This window comes from Natator depressus, chromosome 9, assembly GCF_965152275.1.
Source record: "Natator depressus isolate rNatDep1 chromosome 9, rNatDep2.hap1, whole genome shotgun sequence".
Lineage (NCBI taxonomy): Eukaryota > Metazoa > Chordata > Testudines > Cheloniidae > Natator > Natator depressus.
In genome coordinates, this window is record NC_134242.1 from 74741443 (window position 1) to 74748819 (window position 7377).

The window sequence follows — 7377 nt, forward strand, 5'->3', positions numbered from 1 at the left end:
AGCCATCACCTTCAGCCCCCAACTAAAACCTCTCCAACGCATCATCAAGGATCTACAACCTATCCTGAAGGATGACCCATCACTCTCACAGATCTTGGGAGACAGGCCAGTCCTTGCTTACAGACAGCCCCCCAACCTGAAGCAAATACTCACCAGCAACCACACACCACACAACAAAACCACCCAGGAACCTATCCTTGCAACAAAGCCCGTTGCCAACTGTGTCCACATATCTATTCAGGGGACACAGGGCCTATATCATAGGGCCTAATCACATCAGCCACACTATCAGAGGCTCGTTCACCTGCACATCTACCAATGTGATATATGCCATCATGTGCCAGCAATGCCCCTCTGCCATGTACATTGGCCAAACTGGACGGTCTCTACATAAAAGAATAAATGGACATAAATCAGACGTCAAGAATTATAACATTCAAAAACCAGTCGGAGAACACTTCAGTCTCTTTGGACACTCGATTACACACCTAAAAGTGGCAATTCTTCAACAAAAAACCTTCAAAAACAGACTCCAATGAGAGACTGCTGAATTGGAATTAATTTGCAAACTGGATACAATTAATTTAGGCTTAAATTACACAAAGTAAAACTATTTCCCCCCCCCCCTCCGTTCCTCACACATTCTTGTCAACTGCTGGAAATGGCCCACCGTGATTATCACTATAAAAGGTTCCCCCCTACCCCTCCCCCCCCGCTCTCCTGTTGGTAATAGCTGGTAATAGTTGGTAATACCTGATCACTCTTGTTACAGTGTGTATGGTAACACCCATTGTTTCATGTTCTCTGTGTATATAAATCTCCCCACTGTATTTTCCACTGCATGCATCCGATGAAGTGAGCTGTAGCTCACAAAAGCTTATGCTCAAATAAATTTGTTAGTCTCTAAGGTGCCACAAGTACTCCTCTCCCATTTAGGCACTGAAATAAATGGCTGGATTTTCAAGAGAGGCTCTTAATTATTACTATTTATTTTTAACTGTGCCCAATGTTGCATTAGATACTTCTCAGAATGAATGAATTCATGACCTCTGCCCTAAAGAAACCTAAAGTCCATCATGTAACCTGGAGAGAGCAAGGAATAAGGATAGTGGCATGGTCACCTTTGGGGGCAACTGCAGGTCTGCTCCCCACAAGGTGTTTCAATGGTGCAGGGAGAACACTGGGAAAGCTTAAAGATCAGGAGGAGAGCTAGGCCTTGGTAAAGTTGGTGTGGCCTGATGCGTGTGTCTATATGTATTGGGAGCTCCATTGCTGAGAGGTTTCCCATCTTGTTGGGTAATGCTTCTCTCTAGGAAACTGATGGCAAATCTCACACAGGGGATGAGAATCCCACACAGGCCAGTCCACCTCACCTCAGTTCCTGGAAAAATCATGGAGCATGTCCTCAAGGAATCAATTTTGAAGCACTTTGAGGAGAGGAAAGTGGTCAGGAACAGTCAGCATGGATTCATCAAGGGCAAGTCATGCCTGACTAATCTAATTGCCTTCTAGGATGAGATAACTGGCTCTTTGGATGAGGAGAAAGCAGTGGACATGTTATTCCTTGACTTTAGCAAAGCGTTTGATACGGTCTCCCACAGTATTCTTGCCAGCAAGTTAAAAAAGTATGGGCTGGATGAATGGACTATAAGGTGGATAGAAAGCTGCCTAGATTGTTGGGCTCAACCGGTAGTGATCAATGGCTCCATGTATAATTGGCAGCTGGTATCAAGCAGAGTGCCCCAAGAGTCGGTCCTGGGGCTGGTTTTGTTCAGTATCTTTATTAATGATCTGGAGGATGGCGTGGGTTGCACCCTCAGCCAGTTTTCAGATTACACTAAACTGGGAGGAGAGGTAGATACACTGGAGGGTAGGGATAGGATACAGAGGGACCTAGACAAAGTAGAGGATTGGGCCAAAAGAAATTTGATGAGGTTCAACAAGGACAAGTGCAGAGTCCTGCACTTAGGACGGAAGAATCCCATGCACTGCTACAGATTAGGGACTGAGTGGCTAGGCAGTAGTTCTGCAGAAAAGGACCTAGGGGTTACAGTGGACGAAAAAGCTGGATATGAGTCAACAGTGTGCCCTTGTTGCCAAGAAGGCTAATGGCATTTTGGGCTGTATAAGTAGGAGCATTGCCAGCAGATCGAGGGACGTGATCGTTCCCCTCTATTCGGCATTGGTGAGGCCTCATCTGGAATACTGTGTCCAGTTTTGGGCCCCACACTACAAGAAGGATGTGGAAAAATTGGAAAGACTCCAGCGGAGGGCAACAAAAATGATTAGGGGGCAGGAGTACATGATTTATGAGGAGAGGCTGAGGGAACTGGGATTATTTAGTCTTCAGAAGAGAAGAATGAGGGGGGATTTGATAGCTGCTTTCAACTACCTGAAAGGCGGTTCCAAAGAGGATGGATCTAGACTGTTCTCAGTGGTACCAGATGACAGAACAAGGAGTAATGGTCTCAAGTTGCAGTGGGGGAGGTTTTGGTTGGATATTAGGAAAAAAATTTCACTAGAAGGGTGGTGAAGCACTGGAATGGGTTACCTAGGGAGGTGGTAGAATCTCCTTTCTCAGGGGTTTTTAAGGTCAGGCTTGACAAAGCCCTGGCTGGGATGATTTAGTTGGGGATTAGGTCCTGCTTTGAGCAGGGGGTTGGACTAGATGACCTCCTGAGGTCCCTTCCAACCCTGATATTCTATGATTCTATGAGAGTCATTTTGATTAAATCAATCTTGGATGTTGCCACGTTGCAAAACTGACTCTGTGGGATGACTCAGTGCCAGGGCATGTCCTAAGAACTCAGTCAGTGTGATGTGCAGTCACCCGCGCAGTGCTTGTTAGTAATAGCTTGGCCACGTGCGAGGGCTCTCTCATTCACAAGCACTCACTTTAAAAATAGCAATGGTAGCACATCCGCTAGACTGTCAATCAATGTGAACTGCAGTAGGGAGTAATTACTTTTGTGTGTAAGCTATTTAAATGATCACATGGCTGTACCTGTTCCCTCCTGTTAACAATCAGATCCTCTTGCATAAAACTAAGTAATATATCCAGTATCTCCAGAGGCACTTTGTGGAGAAAGTAAGAAAACTAGCTCTTATTAACACAGCACAGCTGTTAACATCTGCCTGGGCTTTGCAAACTTTAATTAATTAATCCTTCCACAGCACCAGTGAGATGGGTACATACTATTATCCTGATTTAACAGATGGAGGAAGTGGGAAACAGATATTAACTTGTGTTCCTCTTGATTTTTGCACAGGTGGTTTGTGTTTAGTGAAGCTTTTACGGAGGATGATGCTTTGAAAAGAACAAATTAAAAGGAACAGGCTGGTTCAGGCAAGAAGGAGCAGAGGGGAGATTCTTCTGGCACTCTGCAGAAGCTACAATTTGTGAAGCAAAATGATCCATTAAATAAATTGATGATAAATGCTCAGATATTTTTGGACTGTTTTTGTTGAAGTACCTTTCGTACGATGCCAGTGCTAAGTTAACTCAAGCTTTTAATTGTCTATGACTATCAGTTACATGGTGCTGCATCCATCTTTGTGTTTTTCATCCTTAAGTAATATTTTCAAAGTACTCAGATATAGTGTAGAGAGCTGGCTTAGCTGGAAGCCCACTGACTCCTTCATCTGACTTCCTGGAGGGAGGCAAATAGGCTCCCTGCTTCCTAAATAACAAGGTTTTCTGGGGTGCAGAGAGCCTGCCCACTCATTTCTGCTTTGGACAATAGCAGGGCAGGAACAACTCCTGCTCCTAAAGTTGCTACATTCAGCCCTTGGCCAACCTGAGAGGTCTCTAGCTGCCCTATCTGGTAACTGGAGTTTCTGCTTTACTATCCTGACAGTTAGGAAGTTTTTCCTAATGTCCATCCTAAACCTCCCTTGCTGCAATTTAAGCTCGTTGCTTCTTGTCCTATCCTGAGAGGTTAATAAGAACAATATTTCACCCTCCTCCTTGTATAACCACCTTTTATGTACTTGAAAACTGTTGTCATGTCCCCACTCAGTCTTCTCTACTCCAGACTAAACAAACCCATTTTTTTTTCAATTTTTTTTTTATAGATTATGTTTTCTAGACCTTTCATCAGTTTTCATCAGCCAGTTTTGTGGCTTTAATCATTGCTTTAATCATTTTTGTTGAAGAGCTGTGTGCAAAGGATGTTCACATCCCAGCAGCCATTCATTTCTGCATAGGGCCACAGCTAGAGTAATCCAGTATCAGGGGGTAGCCGTGTTAGTCTGTATCCACAAAAACAATGAGGAGTCCGGTGGCACCTTAAAGACTAACAGATTTATTTGAGCATAAGCTTTCATGGGTAAAAAACTCACTTCTTCAGATGCATGGAGACATGCTAGAGTAATGAGCGTTAAAAGTGCAGGGTTTTTTCTTTCAATTACTGCTCACTCCTGTATAATTAAAGTAAAAAGACAAGAAATGGATTATTTGATGGTGGTCAGTCGGACAGACTGCAGTGGAATCATGTCAGTCTCAAAGCCTTTCAGCCCCGAGACAGAACAGAAGAACTGTGGCTGTACTTGGAAGAGGAAATGACAGCAGTGGGTAAGCAGGGCACATAAGTTCAGGCTCAAAGCCATCATCCATTGAACTCTTCCAGCATACTGGATAAGCAGATATATCATCATTGGTCTTGCTTAGTAGCTGCATCTCACTATGTTGCCTTTTGATGTAATAGTTCTGTTCTCTTGATTTCCACATTTAAACATTTTCTTTTGAAGATGGTTAAGTGGGAAAGGCCAGTGGCTATATTTATCAACTGACTATAGTGGTTTTTGATTAAATATTTATAATGGCTGTTGAAGGGGAACAATGCATATGTAGTTTAATGGGAAAGTGTATAACAGTTGATTTATGGTAAAATTATGCCTGGGGACTTGTTTTTGAGGCTAATCACTGTGTGCATATATAATGTTGATGTTTCTTTTTCAGGAAAGTTATTTATTGAGTTTGATATTTTGAAATTACTGATGAAAAATAGTATTTTGGGGTAGTGTCTGGTAAGAGGGTTCTGTTGAGATTAAATAAACATTTCTTTATAATTGAGGAGAATGCTTTTATGGATATGCGTGAGACTTACGATATCCTTAACTATTCATTACCTTGCTGTGAAGGGCTTGGGTTTGTATGTGATGGGACAGTTGAATGCATTGCTGTCACTTATAAAACTTAACAGTTTTTAAAACAAAGTTTTTTGTGTTTGAAATATACTATATCTGGTTCCCTGATTCCCGGAGACTAACCCAAATGATCAAGAGACAATTGTGCCTTTTTTCCTCTAAGGAAGAGGCTGCAGTTATCATTTTATGATGAGATAATAAAAAAGTGCTGTTTTTTATAATCAAAACAGCAGTGGGAACGGATCCGTGATTTATTTTGCAATGTCTGTGGCCTTTTCCTCACACTTACATAGTGCGCACTGCTTCTTCCTGGGACATTACAGGTCCAGAAGCCTCTCTCTTGTGTCCCAGTGCTTCTGGAACACAAGCTCTATGGCTTTCTGCTGAGATGCATGCCAGGGTGTGCAATATTTCTCCCTCGTGCCCCACAAGAGCCATTGTTGTCATGGGAGGAAGGGAGGGAAGGAATCTGCTATGCTCTTTGTCTTCTCAGTGTCACTCGAGAGTGTGGTAAGTTCCAGAATGCTACCAAAGTTTAAACAAAAAAGTTACAGGACCCAGCCATGAGGTAGACAGGCTCTGCCACCAGGCTAGCCTTTGGAAGGATGTTTAACTTTTGCCTGAAGATGCTTGTCATGTGGGGGAGAAAGTCAACTGCTACAAATGAATGAATTGGTAGTTTTGACTTTTAGTGTTATATCTGTACTATTAGAATGACGTTATGTAGGGGGTTTAGTGAAATCTTGTTGAAGATAGTGCGTATAACAGTTACCTTCCTCTCAGGGTAAATGTAAAAACCAATAAAGCTCCTTAATGGAATAGGAGCCGCTGCCCAGAACACAGACCACATGAAAGGCTGGAGTAGGAGTTGAGCTATGTGTATGGAAAGGTTTGACAGCTGGCTGAATAAAAAACTAGGGGGACCTCTGTGTGTGTGTGTGTGTGTGAGAAAGAAGCAGCAAAAATAACACCAAAACAGACAGACAAGGCAGCAAGGAAGCCCCAGATGCAGCCAGAGAAACATTTATAAGTGACCATGAGAAATAGCTGAGAGAGACAGAGCTTTTGGGTGGAGTGCTGGTTGGAGAGAGGCTTGAAACTGTGAGCAAAGAAACTGTCTTCTGTTGTTTGATTCCCCCTATGTACAAGGAAATAGGACTTTATGTCCATTCTTTATAAATAAACAGGATTGCATCAGACTAGATCATCAATTTCACCTCCTAACAGAAACAATCTGCAAGACCCTGATTATTGGATATTTGAGTCAAAAGGAGTAACAATAACAATGTATTGGCTCATGCTTTCCGTTGTTTTCAAAGTCAGATTTTTGCCCTCTTTGTACTTATTTAAAACTTACTTCCAAAATGTACTGTATTCCCCCACTTCAATCCAAAGAGATTTGTTTGAGGCCCCTCTTAAATCAGTTCATATTTATCAGGCACAATACTTTAAGCTGTAAATCTCAATAAGTCCTGAGAGATTATACAATGGAATACTTTAGAATCACAAACAATGCAGTGGTGGGAGAGAGGGGCTTTCTGGACATTGATATCCCTGAAAAATACTTGACTGCCTTAATTAATGTTTGAAAAGTTTTAATTGTGCTTGTACCGTAGTCACTACTAAAAAGTAAACAGCAGTATCTGAGATACCAAGCTTCTCCATACACGTAAAAACAGGAAAGAACTACTGTTTATTAGTGAGCACTATTTGTTAACAGCTTATCAACAGTGACTGTTAATGGCAGCCACTGTAAGTTGCCAAGCAAGTTGCTGCATCTTTGCAATGCTCAGTCATGTCCTCTTGTCAAATACTGAGATCAAATACGGCTTTTGGTTGGGTGTGCCATCTATACTGTCCAATTTCAGTACTCAAGATCAGTAGGACTAGACAGTTTGAGGACTGAAAGGCGAAGACTGTGATGTTCAAATATTAAATAACTTTTGAAAACTTTGGGCCAGATTCTCTCTCTGGCCAGAGCTCTGCTCAGTGCAGGAGATTGGGATGGTATCAGACCACCAGTTACAGCTGCCTGAGTCCCAACACTGCACCTAAAGGAACAATCTAGCCCTAAACCTTTAAGAGGGTTTTGGAATATTCAGGTTGTCTGTGTGCATGATGATCCTTGCCTGCTCTTCTGTGGCACTGTTTGGGGCGGGAGACTGCAACCTTCTCCATGACTTAGAGACCTTTGTACTGAAGCTGTTAATTATGCCTGGCACTGCCTCT